This window comes from Chroicocephalus ridibundus, chromosome 1 (genome assembly GCF_963924245.1).
Source record: "Chroicocephalus ridibundus chromosome 1, bChrRid1.1, whole genome shotgun sequence".
Taxonomy (NCBI): domain Eukaryota; kingdom Metazoa; phylum Chordata; class Aves; order Charadriiformes; family Laridae; genus Chroicocephalus; species Chroicocephalus ridibundus.
In genome coordinates, this window is record NC_086284.1 from 135,703,470 (window position 1) to 135,723,648 (window position 20,179).

At 42.7% G+C, this 20,179-nt stretch overlaps 1 protein-coding gene across 5 annotated transcripts in view; it reads left to right on the forward strand.

Annotated features, from left to right (window-relative positions):
• Positions 1 to 20,179, forward strand: part of PRR5 (proline rich 5) — a 98,998-nt gene that overhangs the window by 8,078 nt on the left and 70,741 nt on the right. For 4 of the 5 annotated variants that reach the window (XM_063354901.1, XM_063354894.1, XM_063354888.1 and 1 more), the window contains one exon: positions 15,549 to 15,685. The exons of the other annotated variant lie outside the window; for it this stretch is intronic. The gene's annotated coding sequence lies outside the window, so the exon portion shown is untranslated. Of the gene's footprint in view, positions 1 to 15,548; positions 15,686 to 20,179 lie in introns of those variants that run through there. 5 annotated transcript variants of the gene reach the window in all.

The following is a 20,179-nucleotide window of genomic DNA, read 5'->3' on the forward strand; positions in this document are numbered from 1 at the left end:
GATGTTCTGCTTCCCCCAGAAATGGTTGAATTGCAGAGGATCCTTGTTATCCCTAAAATGTGTGATGGCAAGAAGAATGATAAAAGCCCGTTGAAATTAGAAGTCGTTGCACTGCTGAGCGCAAACTACTGTGTGTGGATCACTCGGTACCCTTTGAAGACTTTAGCCCGGAGGGTGATTTTTGTAGGCGGCAGAGATTCAGAGGCAGAGCCTGGGGAAGTCAGAGCGCCATTAACTGAACTAGACTCTTTTCTAAACGTTCCTTGGTTTTCCTTTGGTTTTCCATACAGGCGCTCATACGTACAGAGACATATGTAGATACACACACAGACGCACGATGTTTAACAGACGGAGCATGAAGGTGGATCTGCTGCTCCGAAAACAGTGGCCACCACTCTGCAGGTTTTGTGGTGTGTCCTCCCTGGTGCCCCCTGTAACCTTGTTCGGGGAATTAAATGGAATGTGACTCCCAGAAAGACACATTGGGTATCTCGATGTTGCCTTTCTGTCATTGACACAGCTGGTGGAAAAAGTGCATGAGGCTTGCCGTTATTTTGATCCAGGAGAAGGCATGACCAGAAGACCCTGGGTGGCTTCTGTGTGGTGATCCCATCACCAGCAGGCGCTAGGAAGGATGGACACGGCTTTACGCTGCTAGGTCATATCCTTTAAGGCTCTTTGCTTCATGCTGTCATGCAGAATGTGAGGAATGCTATGTGCAGTGAAACAGCTGACACATCTATTGGAATTCCTACTCTTTCAACCTGAGCTTTCCAAAGCCTGATGAGATATTTCTGGCAGAATCCTGAAGAGCTCAGAATGGCTTTCTACCCACAAGTCCTACCAAGCAGTATTTACATAACATGGGGCAGGATCCCCTGTGGTTTGATCTTTGTGTATGACCCAACTCTCTACAACTGTACGATCCCATACAAAGTCTAGAGGCGTTTTGTGGTTTCGGATGGCCACGGGGATTAGGAGGACCCCTCCTGGGGGTGCGTGGGCAGCTTAGGCAACACTGCTGCTGCTTTGGCTGGCCCCAGCAGCTCCGTGCACACATTCAGAGATCCCAGAGAGAAGCAAATAAAAGCCATTTGCTTAGGTTCCCCCCCACTGCCTTTTATTTTTAAAAATTTCTGCATTTGCTGTGTTCCACAGTCTCTTGCCTGTCTTTACAAATGAGACAGTAATGGAGCAGATTTATTAAGCTGATTGATTAAAGAACAGGGAATAACAGTGGGTTTAGTGGAATTGGAAGACAGTTCTGACCTCTGAGGAACACAGCATGGTGTGCTGGAATAAAGCTGAAAGATGGTGGTGCCCTTGGTCAGCGTCCCCAAAGTCATGGGAAATTTGAGAAACTCACTTTGCTTACGTTTTAAAAACACCTTGTTGTTTTGCTGACTCTACAGCAAAACCCCCATCTTCCTCCTTGGAAACAAAGTACAAAACCTTTAGGACGTGATGCATGTCCCTCTCGGGCCAACGCTTGGTTTAGTGCTTAATTTATCATGTTTTTTACTGACCGAGAGGAAGTCAAATGGGTTGTGGTGCTTTGGGTGGTGGCAGGAGGTGTCTGGGAATGGTGAGTCCGGTGCTGTTGCAAACACGTCTCGGTGCTCATGGCTTGCTTTGTAGCTGCTGAGTAGGGTGTGATGAGCCAGGGCTTATGCTGTCGTGTTACGGAGTTGGGTGAATTCTGGGAGAGCACTCGAGTAAGAAATCTAAGTGCAGGGTTTATGTGGACAAGTGTGGAGAAGCCGAGTAATGCCTGTGCATTTAGAGCAGCTAAAGGTATCGATTCATTTTGCGTTGAGTTTTTAGGTATGAACGCGATCTATAAGCAGCACCACGTGCCCTTTTCCTTGGGGCTTTTCCATGCGAACGGTACTATCTCACGCAGTAGCTGATGCCTGCAGCGCTGACAGGCAAGTCTTGTGTGCTGTCCTGTTTCTCATTCCTCCTTCTTCCCCACCCCCTCTGATTACTTTTCAGTTTCTTCTATTTAAGAACTGTAAATTACTAGAGTAAACCTATTACTCTCGGGGGTTGTGTTTATCTGTTGCTGATTTTACTGAATGGAGCTGTGCAACTGCCTAAAAGATTAAGACCACGTGAATTAGGGTACAAGGTCATGTTGGTGGCTTTTACTTTCTACTAAGTGGAAGAGCAAATATTGCAAACTTGAAGAAATACAAGGGAAATATTTACTGCAGCCTCTATGCATGGAATAACTTGAGGGGAGGATACAAATTCGCCAGCCCGGCTGTACCTCGGTACAGTGAAAGGCAGGGCAGCTCCCTGGTACCTAAGTGGAGGATGGATGGATGTTCGGCACGGCACTGCTTGATGCAGCTGAGACCTTGTGCGTTGTCCCAGCAAGGCTGTGCAACGGGGGACAGCGGCAGCAGGGAACGAGGACAGAAAGGAAATGACCACCTAGTTTTCTCTCCTCCCTTCCAGGAAAACCTGGGCCATGTGAAGTCACCCTGAAGCTAAAGCAGTTTAAAAACTCACCGAGTCAAGCCACCGCCCTTGCCGGAGAGTAGAAATCTGGTCTTCGTTTCAGCTAATTCTGGTTCAGCTACCAAAACCCCTTTGTATTCGGCCCTTTGGGTGATATTCTAACTGTTTATTTTAAAGAGTCAGTGTGGCTAGTGCCTTCTTGGGGGAAGAGCCTTCCTCTTACGGGGAGGGGATACCAAGCCTGGAGAGTCCTCTGGTTCCACAGAGGACATTTATATTCAAATAGAAATGAGAAGAGCTTTTTCCTGAACCGAAAATCCCCATCTCTGGTGTGCTTGCCGGCTGACTGCTGCACCATCTTATTTGCTGTGCTCTCATGGCTCCCTGTCAGTGTTCTCCGCTGTCGCGTTTCATTGTATGTTTTCTGTTAACACAAAGGCATCTGTGTTAATCTCTCATTTTCCAGGCGATTCAGCGTTCTCTTCCAGCCTCTGGCCGCCTCCTTTTTCTCAGCTTTTTCCCAAGGTGGAAGTTAAATTTGGTAAAAATATGTATAAGGGGGGATTGACCCAAGTTCTCAAGATATTAAAATTACTGCAAAAGGGAACCAAATGGGCCTATGCCCTTCTTTATTTCTGTTTGGGTTTGTTGTGTTTTTTTTTTTTTAATAATAAAGTCAGATCCAGGGCAGCCTGTAAGTCTCCGTGACCATAGTAAGTCAGGCAAGGTAAGAGGGGCTCTCGCATTTCTTTATTTAGCAAAACCTGTAGGCTTTTGGCCAAATCCCACAACCTTAGAAAGGCAGCAGAGTATTTCAGCTCTTGAAGGCCTGCCTGCAGGCTGCTCCATCGTTGAAGAAAATGCACTGTGGGGGCTGTGGGGAAGGGAGCCTTCCCTTGTGTTAGATTTTGGTTTTCACTTTTGAGAGTCATTTTTGTTCATGTATTTTTTTTTTCCCACTTATTTGAGCATCACTATCATATCAGAAATTTTTCTTCTCCTGCCCTTTAATTAACAGATGAGAGCTACCAAACATCATCCCGCAAATACTTCAACAAAACCAGGGCATTCCTGGGTATACATAAACTAAAAAAAAACGAAGGAAAAAACCCAGGATTTTATAGCAGTCATATAATATTAATAGTAGGCTTTCAACTTCTTCTGAGGCTTCAGAATTAATTTCGAGGCAGGGAAGTAATTTTTTAATTACCTTTAAATAAAGCGCTGAGGAGTATAAAAAGCTGCGTTGGCTCTGCGTGGGGAATGGAGCAGCAACAACCCAGACCATCTTTCCTTGGGGACCACTGCATTGTAGTTATCTCGGTGAGGTCTTCAGTATTCAGAATCGGATACCAACGCTGTGTGAAACAAATGGGGTCCGCCAGCCTTTTGTGGCGTCTTGTAAAAGCCTTTTTCTCCCTCACAGTTTGAAAACGAAGGGAAACAGGGAGGAATTTTTTGAGTCGTCTGGCTTGCTGCTATGAGATTATGTGGAAATGCTTTAGCTGCTCTTTAGTTACCCATGAATGATTGTGCTGAGAACATATCCTGAGAGAACATATGCTTCTGCTTTTGCTTATGCTTAATTATCTTTTTTGTGCGGCTTTCCCACAGCACCTACCTCAGTCAGATTTTGGTCTGTGAGTCTGTGACTGAGGCTCCACAGCTTGAGAATAATGCAAAAATACCCCAACAAATAATAATTCAAAAAAGCCTTAAATGCAACTGCTTTTATGCTATTTTGTAGGTGGACCCTGCTTGATAAAGCTTGGAGGAAAAATTTTCAGACTTGTAGTTAATTTTTATTGAGGTGTGATTGCCCTTGAAGCTCGGAGAGAGTTTTCCCCGAGTAAGAAGCCTGAGAAACGATGCTTAGGCTTGTGCAGTCTCTCGAGCAGCTTTCAGGTTTGGGGTTTGATTCTTGGGGGTTTCCCCTTCTTCGTTCTCTTTGTGTCTGCACCCTTGGCAACTTTCCAGCATTGTTCTCCGACCCGCTGTGAAGGAGTGGAGGAGCGGTGCTCTCTTACCGCTAATTCAGCAGAGATCGAGCGATAACGTTTGGTAAAGGTTAGAGATGCCGGCTGAGGATAGGTTCAGAGTCACCCAGCCGGCCACGTGCCTCAGCTTGTGGTTCCTCCCCGTCGTATGTACCTGTTTCTTAACCAGTGAAGGTAAGCGTTACCAAAGCTGGCCATCGCTCTTCAGGTTCTCTCTTGATTTGCACTTTTTTCTTTTTGCCTTTTTTTTTTTTTTCCATAAGTGGAATGACTGATGCTACAGTGTAAATACTGTGGCACTGGCAAAAGCCTCTTCTCTCTCTCTTCATTAGAAGTGTTATGCATGTGTTTCTGCCTCTGTATAATGCAGAACAGTGGCAAACAAGACTCCAGGTAAATTCATCATCAAAGCAATTACCAGGCGGTGTTGTCCACCAGCACAAATTTGACAAGCTCCACAATATTCCTTGATATCCACATTCTTCCTTCTCTTTGGTTATCACCTACTTTTGCTGTTGGAATGCAGAGTTTTCATAAGATTTCCCAAAGTTTGATTTCATGTGTAGCAAGATCTTCTGGTTGGGTTGTGCTGCTGGATCTGAAATCTAAATCGTGTTGCGCTCCAGCTACTTGTGATACTGGATCTCCCATGTTTCCTTCGTTTTCATGGAAGCTTGAAAATCCTCCAACCATATAGTCTTTTGTTGAAGAACTAGTTTTGTTCAGGTTTTAAATGACTCCTTCTACTTGCATAGGGTTGTTACCTGCTTGCAAAAGGGTTGTGGAAATAGTGTTTAAAAAGTTCGTAGGTTTGCGTTCTTCTTGCACCAGCAGAAAATTGCACTGAGCGCTTTACTGGATGACTCAGATAAGGCACAGCAAAGACGCTGCACTGCCATCCGCTTTGCAAACTGCTGCTTCCAGTTAAAATCTGGAGAGGCCCCCTTTGCCCCAGCTCTTTGGTACTGCCCCTCTGCCAGCAATTAGTCTTACATGTGTCTGCTTAGCAGAATAGGCTGTGTGAGCAATCCCTAACCTACTTCAGGCAAGATCGGAAAGCTCAGGTTAAACTTCAATGGGGAGATGCTTAAATGAGGATGGCAGTCTCAGTGCTGGTGCGGCTCATCTTCCTTCTGCCCCAGGCAGGAAGGATGGCTGGAGCTGGGGACTGCTTTACCCCTCCCGCTTGCATCCGCAAAGGGATCTGTTTGCACAGTGCGACAGTATCGAAGCAGAAGCTTAGACTGGTTTAAATAAATCCATTTAACATTAGTGTAGCAATCGTGTTCTGGTAGAACTGGAGCGTTCCTCTGAGCCTGGTTAACGTGTTAGTTTGCAAAATGTTCACCTAGTATTGGTTTTCGAGCAGCTCCTTTCCTCTCCTCTGCCTGGCGAGGGGCTCTAACGCTTGGGGCTTTCATTTATGAGTGAGTTTTTTGTCCATGTGTCTTGGTACATGTTCCCAAAGCTCACAGAGCGTGGTCCAGGTAGCAGGTTGCTTGTGGTCTCTCAGCAGGCAGTAACTCTTCCTTTGCTGGAAAGAAACCCATCCATCCGTTCATGTGTAAAAAATCTCAATAGTCATGGAAATTTCAGTAGGAATGAAGACATCACAATGAAAATCCCTCAGGAGAACCTGGCAAATTAAAATGGAGAAGAGGAAGATACCACCACCCAGACTGAAAAGGGTCTTATTTTAAGAAGTTTAAAGTTGAGTAGAACTTTATCCAAGTTAGGAAGAAGTTGGGTAGTTCAGGATAACTCGTTGCTTTTACCAAGTAGAGGAGAATGGGGAAGAAGTTTTAGGTTTTTCTTATTATTGATGAATCAAGATTCCTTTTTTTTTTTTCTTCTTTTTGTAGTAAGGATGTTTCTTTTAAGTGCAGCTGATACCACTTTAGCCCTCAAGATGGTCTTGAGGCTTTCATGTTTGTATGCTTACAACAGTGGCAGGCTGGGACAAAGCATTGCCATGATGGTTAATGAAGTGCCATTGTATTCTGGTTGTAGAATGATGAAGGGAGATTCTTAGTGATACTGCTGCTGTTGCAGTTATTTGGTTATGATTGTACTTAAGCAAATGATTAGCAGAACCATTGTATTAGGCTTTACATGAAGTACATGGAAATAGACCTTAAAATGCATATATATACACATATATATATGTATACGCATTCTAAATTAATGAAAAAGAGGAGGTCTGGTAAGAATTCCTTGGAGTGAGAAGATAGCTGGAGCCAGCACCAGTGAGGAGTCTCCTTCAGTCCTCCGATAAATGCCCCGTGCCAGCTAGCGTGGTCTAAGTCTTAATGGACAAGTATATGTTAGATTTTTCTCTGATTAAACCACCAGCCATCCTGCAGGAATGCTTCCAGATCACGCTCTCCTCACCCCATAGGCTGGGTTTTCTTCCTTGATTTCTACGCAGCTGGTGAGCCAAAACAGCATCCCACCTGCCTGCCATTCATCCGCTGGCTTTGCTGGTGCCAGACCAGCTGTGGAGCAGCAGTTGCCATCTGTCTGGGGTGAGGACAGATTGCCAGTACAGAGGCTCAGGAAGTAATTATAAGGCGAATTTAATTTGCTCTTCAAGCACGTTGAGGTCCAAGTAGCTCTCCCTCCCCCCACTGAAAGAATCGGGGGGCAGCGGGGCAGGGGGGAAGAGAAAATTATAGGAGGGAAGTATAGGGAGGAAAGAATTGAGCTGCGTCCTCGCCATCTGTCCTCTGCGACTCGCGCAGCTGCTCTGCCATTGACAGGTTGCTGTCTCTCCAGCCAGTGCAGACAGCCAAATGACTTGCATTGTGAACACAAGCCACTGAAGATTAATACTAGTAAATAGCCTGGTTAGAATAAACTACCCTGAGGCAGAGCCTCTAGCTGTTGGAAAACCTTAGGTATCCTCTCCCTCTCCTCTCTCATTTATCCTTTCTCTCCACCAAAGATTTTCCCAGATGTTGGGAGCTAAACATAATTTCAGTAGTCATGCTTTTTCTGGATCAAATCCCACACCTTTGAATGCAGCGCGATCAGTTTTGGAACATTAAAAGGTTGTGTAGAAGCAAAGGGGAATGGCGGGACTACTTCTGTGCTTAAAATTAGTTAAGAATGTGCTTAAATGCTTCATTAGCTCTGGGCCTCCATCTGCTACCTGGGGCTGCACAGTTCCTGGCAGTCCCAGCTCCAGGGGCACGTGGAAGATGGTCTCCTTTTATTTGTGAAGAATACGTATTTTGCATTTATGGCTGTGGAAACATGGCAAATGGGCAAACGTGGACTTCAAGGTAACAAATACTAGAAACTAAACAAAAATACCACGGGTGTAGTGTGCTTTTGTGAATAGCTTTAGGTATGTTTCTTGAAAGCTTAGTCAGGCACTCAAGAGGTGTCTGAGGGGTTCTCCCAGTGCAAGGTGTGTGTGGAGTCCACCTCTCCTCTCCTGGAGGCTCTTTGCGGTGGGGGAGTGGGGGGTGTGTGTGTCCCATAACAATGTGGGTCCCAATACAATATCTGTTTACATCAATGGAAAAATACCTTGTGTACCCAGTATAAAAAAAAAATCCAGCACAACACTATTTTTGTTTTTCCTCTCCTGGTATTACTAATGATCATAGAGATTTTTCCAGAGATTAGTCACTGGCAAGTGTCCCTTCCTGAGCCTGAAGGACCATTCAGGCAGTTGTTAATCCCCAAGAATAGCTCTGCACTTTAGTCATTACTGAAAAATTCAATATTATTTAGAAGCTCAATGTGTCTCTTTTAACTGTTCAGAGAGGTGATGATGGGATGACATTAAAGCTCCTTAATGTTTACGCTGTAGGACTTTAAATTATTGATGGCAGGAGCACAAAATGATAGCTGAGTTGAGTCCAGGTGCTTTTTGTGACAAAAAAGGCATTGTTATTGCTGCTACTTCTATTTACCTCTTCATTTTTGAAGTCAGTTTGTTTCCCACAAACCCCTTCCCTACGTACTGCCTCCAGCACACTGAGTCCTGATGTGGGTGCACAGTTTATCTAGCCCCTGGCTGGTTTCAGTGACGGAGGATCGATGGAGCTATGAACTTGCCAATTTCTGTTTAAGTCCAGGACCAACATTCACATCTCCCCAAATTTTGGCAACTGAGGGATTAGAGACCCGCTCTGTCTTCTTCCAACAGTAGTTTACCCTGTGCTATCCAGGCATATTGTCTTCACCAGAGAAGAGTGGAAAACTTGCTTTATATCCTTTTCTCCTTTTATTCTCAAGGGGTTCAGGCAGCAATATCTGCTTTGAGAATGGCAGCAGATGTGGGCTGTGGAGCTGTATTCTTGTGCTACTTGGGTTTTCTCAGGAAGCTTTTGACTAAGCAGCTGCCGTCTCATGCAGAGTCAAAAGCTGCATCTGAGAGTGCAGTGGAGACGTCAGAGGAAATCGCTGAAGTCGCTGCCTCCAGCTATTTGCTACCTTTCTTCAAAATGTGCAAGGCTGGTAGAGCAGAAAGTATCTCAGTATTGCATCTGGCAGCTTCACCGGAACCTCACCGTCTGTGGCAGCGGAGCTGACACCACTGGATTCTGCACAGAAGCAGATACAGAGTGTATCACATCTCTGCCAACTTCGCTTTGGTAAAGCAGGGGAAGGGGCAGAAGTGGTAGTGTCATCGTTTCTTAAATTTCTCTTCCCAGACTTGGAAAAGCTCTATAATGACATTAGAATGAACTGCCTACTTATTCTTTTTTCTCTTTCTTTTTTTTTTTCCTTTACCCTTTCCCCTTGCATTATTAAATACAAGTGGCAATTACTTCTGCTTTGAGGGTGTATGACTATAGAATACTACCTATGCAAGGATAGGACTCTTTCTTTTTTTTTTCTATTTTATTTTTTTTTCTTTTTTTCCCGCTGCAGTCATAGTGATCCTGGAAATCAGGAATTACAATGTTTCGTATTCCTTTTGCCCAACACCTGCCGCCCAACCAAAATTTGCTTTTGCAGCCGGGGCCTTGTGAGCATCTCTTGTAAAACTCCACTACAGGTCCTGCATATGGCTCTAATCTGGTGCCAATGCTGGCATTGTTAGGCTTGGTTATTCCTTGCTATCAGTAACCCCAGCTCTGCTCTAAAAATAGGGAAACGCGAGTGGCTTTTGCTCTGGTGTGTGCCCGAAGGGTGCTGAGCCAGAAGCTTGGTGGTTTGGGTAGAGATGTCCACATTAATGTCGGTGGGCTTTAGAGCGTGTCCAGCAAAGTCTACAGATTTGTGAAAAGAGACAGATAAAGTTGTCAAGGAGGTTGTGGGTCGTGACCTCATCATTCCTTTTTTCCATGTAGACTTTAAATTCTTGCTGCATTGGAAGTTACTTTTGGCTCCGCTCTGCTGCCAGATGCCTCTCTCTCCCTCCCCTGTCGCTTCTTCCAAAGGTTGCTTATCGCTGGCCATGCCAGGAGCAATGGATTGGCTGAGAAGGGTGTGATTTGTTTCTCTAAGCTGGTTATGAGTCTCAGTTGCCCAGCATCCTTCAGTCTCTTAATCTCTCCATAGAGGGTTGCTGTTGTTCTTAATAGGAAGCTACTGTTCATGGAGAATGTTTTTCACGTAGGCTTCAGAAGCAGCTGCCTTAAACATGGTCAGGCACCTCTGCAGAGAGAGCTTGAGCAGTGGGCTCGGAGAGGGGCCGGGGTGAGAATGGCTGTGGACAGGACACCCCCGCGGTGCAAGAATTCCTTATAAATAGGAAGACAATTGGTTCCCTTTTTGGTTTTCTACCTCCCACAGTTCCTGGGAATGAGGAAGGAGGCTAATAAGACATGTTGGCATTTGAGTTCTAAAGCAAAGGCAGCTGAAGGGGAATGCCTCTCTTCATTTTGGTTTTTTTTTTTTGAGGAATGTTGCTGCAGAGATTGTGCCAGGCTGCTGGGCAAAAAATCCCACCTGGATTTGCTCAATTTTCAAATGTAGGGGTAAAACAGTTGACAGTCCCTGACCATGAGATTATTGAAAGTGACTGAGCCAGCAAAGGAGACCTAGGGGGTGCTCAACTGAAATTCTTCCAAAATGCCCTCGTTTACACTCATTGCATCCTTTCCTAGTAAAACCCTTCAATGCTGCTTCAAAATTTAATGTGTTTGAGTGCTTTAATGGAAGCAAAGGAGAGACCTTTCTGTTTTGTCCTGAAAAAGCCCGTGGAAAGTTCAAAGGGAACTTTCAGTGCTTAGTTATGCTGCGTTGCCACATCCAAGAACTCTTCTCCCTGAGGCTTTAACGTTTTATTGAAATTGCTGGGGGATGTTGGTTTTCGTGTGAGACCACTGAACGGGCAGTCTGTGAAACCAAGGCACTAACATGTCAAATATGAATTTAGCTTAAAATGTTGCCTGTTATGAATAGGATTTTCCAGTCTTTTCCTGATTAAATTGTTGAATATTTTTCTATAATTTTCATTAAAGCAGCACCAGGGCAGTGCAGAAAGATTTAAAGGGATTTTTTTTTTTTTCTGTCTGTGTTGTTAAGTGGTAGTAATCCCTTGAAAAATGTGTTAGTGTTCTAACTCCACGATTAAATTCACAGCTCGCTCGCAGCGTGAAAACGCTGGCCGTGTGCAGTTGCATTTGCAAGCTTTGCTTGTGAGACGTTTTCACGTAGCTGAATAAGAATTACATTTGGGGTGCTGCGAAATCCAGTTCACAGGGTCCTTTCTATGAACTGGAGCGTCACCGCCTACGTCTGTGCAAGCACGCATGCTGTAATCTGTGCACCACTTGTCCATGCCATCAATTAGTCCTTAAGTTTAAGATCTGGTCTGTGGGAAATGAAGAATGAGAGAGGTTTAAAATATGAATTATTGGAGTTTTGAGTATGGAGAGGGGTTTTAAGTAGGAGTTTTGGGTGTGGAGAAAGTCATAATCTGAGATAAGAGGGGAAATCTTTTGGTGCTTTTAGACTTGGTTGATCCTATAATGAGCCCCTTAAAATTTTGTTTTTGCTTTTGGTACGTTCTAGCTTTTTCTTTGTCTCCATGGAGTAAAATTTAACACATTTTAATGCAGAGCTTTCTATGACTTTTTCATCCTACTTAGAAGAGTAACACCAAGGATTTTCAGGAGAAATTATCGCCTTTAGGTTGCTATCTTCATAAGTTGATGTCCTCAGAGATAAAAAAGCAGATTAAGTGTCACTATTGCAGCAGAAAAGAAACTCAGCAATACATGCAACAGAAACCGACTGTCAGCAAAAAAAAAAAAATCAGCTATGAGAAGTCAGCATTAAAAACAATCATATTATTTGTCAGAGGTACAATGTTGCCCCAGGGAAAGTCAGCACAGGCTTTCCTATCCTTTTCTGTAGCCAGAATTCATCAGAACTCATTTTTTAGTTATAACTTGAATTTATGGTATGAGTTTTAATTCCATTAAAGTGAAATTGTATATATTTTTTTTTAAGGATAAAGATCAGGGAAGTAAAGCCTAGATGACATACTGCCATCTTTTTATCTCTCTCAAAAACGAGAGAAAAAGGTATTTAGACCTGCAAGTATTTCACAAGTCTAAAAGAAGAGTGAATCGAGGTGCTTGGGACGCCAGCAATAACATAGGCCGAACCCCGTGGTCTTGCTTGTTGAGACCAGTTGTAGACTGGCTTGTTAAATGACTGGGGAGGGGAAGGCCAAAAGCACAAAAGGGCACTTGCTTCATAGATTGAAGTAAGACTTAGCTAGCCCAAAGGCAAATCTACACGCATGTTACTGGAGGAATAAAGCCAAGAGTACAGATGGTACGTTTTATATCAAAGTCTTTTCAACTCATTCTTCCTATGCACTTTTCTCTACGCTTCTGGTTGATTGAGCCGAGCTTGCAAAACTCTGAAAGTAGTGACCAAGCCTTTGCAATTTCCAGCCATCGATGTTCTTCCTGGTCATCGCAGTCCCCGATTAAAATCTCCCAATAGAAAAAGGTCTGTAATAGTGCTGCTGTGGGCTTTCACGCAACAGACCTTGATCACGTCAGCCTGCCAGGCTGATTGTAGTTTAATTGCAATCACCATTTCCAGCCAGTGCATTGATTCTTGGCTTGCGCCTTTGTAGACTGCAGTCGTTGAAATGATAGAGTTTATTTGCCGGCCACTCGCGGCTGAATTGAAAGACATATGCAGTAATACCCGAAATTAGAGTCCGTGTGACTGATTTCTCTGGCCGCAGCTGGCTAAGCTGTAGGTGTAAGTGGGCAACTGTGTCAGCTCCACTGAAATACTGATGTACAGCAGCTCTTGTTGTCGGTCCTGAGGAGGAACTGGCAGTCCCTTTGCTGAGCACATTCATGCTGTATGAAAAATTAATTTCACCCGCACTTGCAAATAAGTTAAAATACAGTCACTTAGAAAAGAAGGGCAGTTATATTAATGTGTTAGTTATCGTACACCTGTGATGCACGATCCTGCGTTTTACCTCATATTTTTGAATACTCACTAGTACTTGGACAATTAGCCTCTCTGCCAGAAATAGCATTTTGGATTTGAGCAAATTCCAAAATAGCTGTTTTTTCAAGCGGCATCACCAGCCACGCTTCACCTTTTCATCCTCTGCCTCACACACACAGAATATACCTAGAAATTACACTGCCCTGTGGCTCAGAGCAGTTTGAGCTGAATCTGGATTTGTGGCAGCTTTGGGGTCCAGGAACCTCTGGAACTGTGTTTCTTCTAATGCTGGTCAGGAGGTCTCTAAAGCCACAACGTGACGGTTATGTCTGCAAAAGTATTTTGGTCCGTCACTGTGATTGCCCTCAGAGACTTGTATTGCTGCTTTCCCTATAGCGAGGGATGGGTAAGTAGTATGTGCCTGAGAAAACTGTAAAGCAGTTCTGAAATTCTGCCTGGTTTAAGGTATGGTATCAATACTTGATAACAAAAGTCTATATGATTCCTTGATTTGCTTTACCTGCCAAAATAACAGACTGATTGCTCAGCTGGTGTGAGGAATATGCTTAATTACAGTGTCCTGGAATGTCTGTACAACAGCATCATGGGTTGGTTTTTTTTCCAGACATTCTCTTTTTTCCTTTCCTCTGAACCTATAAATAGTTTAAGGTATACAGGATATTAGATGAAAGCAAGATAAACGTAATTCACAAATTAAAAAAAAATAGTAATTTATACTTCATGCATGCATTGATGGAATAGCTGAGCTTTCATCATCAAAGTCAGGTCGATTTAAATAAAAAAGGCAATGGAGTTTTATTCTGAAATAACCCCCTCAAATCCTGAAAAGCATCACTGTATGTTAGTTTATTATCCCAGCTAATCAAATTATCACAGGTTATAGGCAAAATGGATGATTTTTTTTTTTTTTTTTTTTTTAATCTGCTAGCATGGAAATGTCAAAGCATGATCCCCAAGCGAAACACTATTTTCATACCCATAAGCATCTAATCTTTTGAGAACCGGATGGCTATTATTGCACTTTCAGTCCATAATCTCTGGCTAAAATTTGTGGGTTTTCTCATCTACTTTAAATTAGAAGATTAAGAGTCTTCTTCAGTTTGCCTTTTAAGCAGGGAGGGGGAAAAAGCCAAAATTCATGACAAGATCTGTTATTTTAGATCCTACTTTGATAATATCCACTTCCAGCTGAGACTGGCTGGTCATAGCTTTTGGAAGACCTCAATGTCCTGTCCAGTCTAGCAGTTTTGGCAGACGCTCCTAATATAAACCCAGCTATATCAAGAAAGCTCTACTCTGATAACAGCTCGCTTTGCTTAGAGCAGTTTTGTACTAGTATAATGTCTAGCTATGTCCACGGGAGTTTTTGTTGGTCTAGCGTGTTCCTATCCAGTGTACTACTCTCATATCTTGTGGTTTTGCTATACATCCCTCACTTCCAATTTGTGCGTGTGTCATCTCCCAGATGCCCGCATGTCGCTGAAAAGGTTGCTTTCCCTGCCTTGCCCCCAGGTACTCAAAATATCGGTTCGTGGCTCTGTTAGCCTACAAGCTACCGATAGTTTCTCCCCTTCTGCCAGCTGGCTGCTGAGCTGCTTGTGTGCGCGCTCCTTAACGCATTGCAGTCAAAATGCACCGACTTCGCACAACGCTGTTATTTAAACCAACACCTCTGATTTTGACTAAAATAAGTGGTAAAGGAATGAAGCTCACAGCCATAGAGCAGACAAAAGGTGGGAGTATAAGGGGATTATTTTGTTCTCTTAAACGCAGGAAAGATTAACCGTAAAATATGTATTTTTTTTAAACACATGCAGTTATTTACATCCTTGCAAAGTGGGTATGAAATGCCACAAAACAAAAGCAAGAGTGGTTTGTACCCAAGATAAACTGAGTAAAATGGGAGATCTATGTATTCCTAGTTAGATTTAGCAGTGTGTTAGAGCTGGTACTAAGGACTATGCAAAGCGCAAGCCACGAAGAACCGTGCTTAGAATGTGGATGCAGATGTGTGTGAATACCACTGGTGTGTCTATGTGTGTGTATGTGTATATATATTTTTTTTTTCCCTAATAGCATTTTATATTTATTGACCGGTGTTTTTAAAAAAATATATATCTTCAAATTATGAAGATGTTTGTATTCTAAGTCATTATAAATCCTCTGCTGCACCAAGGATACCCACTCTGGCGTTGTTTGCTGTGTTAATAGTCATCTCAGAGAGGCGCTTCAAGACCAGCCCAGGACAGGCAGCGATATTACGACCATCATTTGCAGCCTTAAAGAAAGACTTTCCAGCGTTTCTAAATTATGCATTTAAGACTTTTCTGGGCCTTATAGGTCAGCTGCTCTCCAAAAGTCATCACCGCAGATCGTCCAGCATATTTGAAACCATTTTCACTTGCACTGTGTGTGCTCATGGAAACTCTCTTATCCTCTTAAGTGACGGGTGTAGCTCTTGGTGTTGGTGTCAATGAGTCGCTCCCCCTAAAAGAAAACAAAACAGAAAAGGGAAAAGAGGCAAGAAGGAAATGTCTATTTCTATCAGTGATGAGAGGGAACAGCACTTGTTTCATTTCTGCGTGTGTTATGAGCTCATTAGTGTACTCTTGAGAAACAGTTCCTAGAATAGCAATATGTGCAATACTACTTTTTGTGCATCTTTTGTTGCAGAGCTGCCTTTTTTGCAAGGGGCTGACTTTTTTCCAACCAAATCGTATCGCCTGTCAAGAATTTTCATGTGACTCCTGGAAACCTGCTGCAGTCTTCCCTATTTGCTATTCACTCCTGTTTTCTTCTCCTTTGAGCAGGTAAGCACATATTTCTGCAACGTTATTTGCAACTGGAAAATATTTCCAATTTCAGACACCTGGAGAGCTCATTCCCTTGGATTGACTAGGGTTAACATCTCTCTTCTGAGATTTCCCACAGATCCCACTTTATTTTCTGCCATAGAAAAATATCTGAACAGCAGTGCAGTACTTCGGGATTTTTTAACATCAGCTCATGTCAGTCTGCATCCCTCTAGCTTTAGCGCAGCTTAAAAAATGGTATGCGTGAACTTTCAGCTGTGAATCTATTTACAGCTGAATCAGGGTTGTGAGCAAGCAATATAGAAAACTGCTTGAATTTCTGCTCTCCGAGAGGAACCTCTAAATAGCTTTATGTCCTTGGAGGGGCGGGGGGAGAAAAGCCCTGAAGTAGAGAGCCAGAGTGGGGTGATGCAGAAGCTGGGGTGTCACCCGCCATGGTGACCTCCAGCTGAATGAGAGGGTTCAGATACTGTTCACCAAGATCATGGCCGGGCAACCGTTGCAGAAACAAATTAAGCCGCCCCGGCTGACTGTGCACTGAAGCGTATGAGGAACTCTCAAATGACCTATATATGATTATATATGATTGATGTATATGTGGGTGTGGCAAGAAGCGGCACCAAACAGCTGAGGGGTAGTAATATCTTACACAGCTGCAGCTATTTCTGCAGAGGTGCTTGGCGCAGCCCTCCAGAGTCCCTTAATATTCATTGCTGAAATTAGACCCGCGTTTGAGAATTCAAGGTTTTTAGGAAGGAGGAAATTTTACAGATTTCTTGAAATCACTTTCAGTGAACTCTAGTCATTAATGGAGAGTGTGTATGGGGGTGTGTGCGTGCATTTATGTGAAAGGAAAGTAAATGTGTTTAATCCGTCTTTGATGTTGTTCTGCTTTTCTTTTAACATTATCATCACATGTAGTAGCTCTTATTTTTGCAAAGCAACTTAGAAATTTTCTCAGAAAACAATTGCTAGTTTCCTCCTCCAAAAGAATTTTCTTTCTGAACGTATTAAGAGACTTATTTTCTCTTAAAGATTTATTTACTTTATCATTGAGCTGCAGAATCTAACCTCTGCCATGGCTTCAACTTTTTTTTTTTCCTGCGTTTTTTAAGGGAAGAGATATTTTCTAAAGCATTTGCTCTTGTAAACTTCTGTTTTGATTTACTTGACAGTAATGCATGCTTTCTTCCCAGTTTGTATCAAGCGCTAAATGATGGGAATGCCTATTCCATGCTACTTTATTGCAGTGGTAGCCGGATTTTGTTACGGTGGTTACTTGGTCTCATCTCAGGCTTGCAGGGGTAAATGGTCCCCTATAATCTGCAGCTCCCACCAGGGCCCTGCACCGTAATCCAGTGCAAGGCTGTGACCTACAGCAGAATTTAGCTTTGTCTTTAAACTGGGCACAGATTTTTAAAAGGGAAAGAAATTATTTTCACTTGCACTGCCCTTTTTTCCCCAAGGATTTCCGGGGTGCTGTTAGCTACTGCCTCTCTGGATTCCCCAAGAAGTGAGTTAGTGGTATCAGTAGCAGAGAAGGGGATGTTGTACAATGAGCACTTGATAGTCCCAGGTCATGAAGAGTTACGGGTATGGGCATCACTTTTCTCCTTATAAGCGATTCCTTTGGAAAAGGTGAGGGGAAAAATCTGGGTACAACTCAGTCAGGAATTCCCTGCTACATTATTTCGAGCATACCCACAAATCTTCTGCTCCTGAACTTTACAACCTCCTCTGAAACAAATACCCATGTCTGCTGTTAACTAAGTTAGCAGCCTACCAACTAATCCATCACCAAACGTGAGTTCTGTCAGCAGCAACTCCAAACACGTCTGCTAGGAGGATTCAGCCATTGCCAGCAGAACTAAAAACTGTTCTGATGCTTCACTGAAGTATTTTGAAAAGTTCACTGTGAACACTCCCATCTTTGTTTTGTTTGTTGTTAAACTTCTATTCCTGGTATTGTAAATAACTGCCCTGCAGAGTACACAGAGAGACATATGCATGCCTTCTGTTTCTAGCAGAGCCTTTGCAAGCTATCCCACTGTAAACTGTTTATAGATGACTATGTAATCTGTAACCTTACTGTGATGGACAGTCAGGTCAGAGTTCTCACCACACGAGGAGGCATTATTAGACATTATGCATTGAGTGACTTACCACCACCCTGACAGAGTGTTTGCTGAGTAGAAATACCAATGCCTTATGAAAAGAAAACACTGCCTGCCAGCCAAAACCCAGCATTTTATAACCACTTCGTTTTTTTTTTTTCTTTGCAAAAGCCGTAACTTCTCACTTGCTGGCAATATAATAAACTTTAAGTGATGCTTATGGTTTTAAGTGCAGCACTGTATTCAAATTTTATATTCCAGCAGTGTGCATATTTTCACAGTTACATTTATTATTTGCTTTTCGTTGTGGCATGATATAATTTAAAGGTTTTAGGAGCCTGGCCCTACTGTAACAAGGACCATAGAAAACACGTATGGAAGGTTTCAGGTCTCCAATAGTTTATATCTGCAGGCCATGGCCTTGGCCTTTGCAAACAGTTGTATGTAAGTTTTACTTTCTGGATGTGTAGAGTCCCATATTGTTCCATGGAAATGTCACAGGTTTCAAATCCAGCACGTACGGAAGCCTTGGCATGGCAGGGGCCTACTCAGAAACAGCAAACTATTGTGCTTGCTGTGCTCACACAGAGACAAAAGTCAGTAGGAGAGTGTTGAGATAATAAAGGAGGTGAGCAATGTTTACTGTCACAGCTGATAAGCGCTCGATCTTTTCATAATTACTATTATGAGAAATTCCTGGCAAAACTGTAACTCTTTGTTTGCTCCTTTTCTTTCTCCTCCTCCAATACAAAGAGGAGAACCTGACAGTATCTTTATTTATTCTTCAATTCTCCTTGTCCACTGCTGGTGTGAGTGTTACTTTCAGCTCAACTCTTCCCTAAAATTTCATCTGATTTCTTAGCCAGAAGATGCTCTTAAGCAGCAAATCCCATTTGAGGCCGTCCCACAAAGGCTGCAAACTTTGCCCATTTTTTTCTCAGTCCGGCAATGCCTTTGGTTGACAATAGACTTGGGTAGAAATACTCCTAATTTAATATCTCCCTACTTGAAATACCAACTGAGCTTGTAAGCCAAAGGCATCTCCCAAAGGTCTCTTCATCTAGGGCCACAGCATGTACTTGAGGAAATGAAACATTCATTAGTTGGATGCCAGATTATTTGCACTTCTATCATGATTAACCAGGCAGTAAGAGACTGGGGGTGACACTCATCTAATTTTAGGTATTTACATCTTGGAATACCATATCCATATCTGAACTGCTCACGTTATGTTCTCTTTATAGTTGGAGAAAACAGGCGTGTCCCCCAGCATGACTTTCCTGAACAGATTTAAACACTCTTTGTAGGATGGGATGAAGTGCACCCTGGATGTGCCCAGTTTTCTCCAGCAACCATGGAATGAGGTCTGGATTTTCCTGTACATCTCTGTTTGTGAGATGTACATATCCCACTCCCGATGGCCATTACCTCATTTCCTAGTAATTAGTGCTGAATGAGCTTAAAAAACGGAAAGTCTAAGCTAGAGTGACTGAACTTTATGCACCTTCCAGTTCTGACCTCCCAGGTCACTACGCTGCTGTCACTGCAGTCATGAAGGTCTTCTCTCTCTTCACAGCAATTACGAAGAATTTAATCAAAAGGAAGGAATCACTTCAAAGTTTTCTTCCTGTTTCTTATTTACCATCTCAGTAAAATACAGACACTAGGAAAGTGTAGATAAAAGCATAAATATTCTATCTCTTGATCTGCCTATCTAACTTTATGTAAAATAACTGTCAACTCTATAACAGCTGACGTCTTTCATTTATTACATTTAATTTTCTTATAAGTAAAGGAAAATAGTATCTTTCGTTCCTCTTTTTTCCCCAACTCCACACAAATGCAACCCAAACCACTTTCATAGAGCTGAGCAGAGGAGGACAGGTCACCTCACTTCTTCCGAAAGTTAAAGAATGAGAATTACCAAAATAAGGCCTTAAGAATTCTATACTAGGCACAAAAAAATCATGATGTGAGCTCGAAAAATGATGATTTTTTTATTTCTTTAGAACTTGTGTTCTGCTTTCGAATTGAAATGGGACTGTTTCAGCACCTGATGTTGAAGACTAGATAGCATTTCTTGATAAAGTAGTAAGAAAAGTATGTAGATAAAGGCAAGTGGGTCCTGACGACAATTTCATTAAACCTCTTAACTAGGACTTAACAAACTATCTAATCATTTTGGATGCCTTTGGTTTTGGCCCTCTTATAGGGAAAAGTTGTTACACAGTATTAAGGATTCAGTCTTTAAAAATTAAGGCTCCTATGCTTTTCCTTTTTTTTTTTTTTTTTTTTTTTTAATAACACTACTAGGTACCAACAATACAGTTGGAAAGCCTTTTGCCTTTCAAAAAAAGATGCTTCAAAACATTTGAAC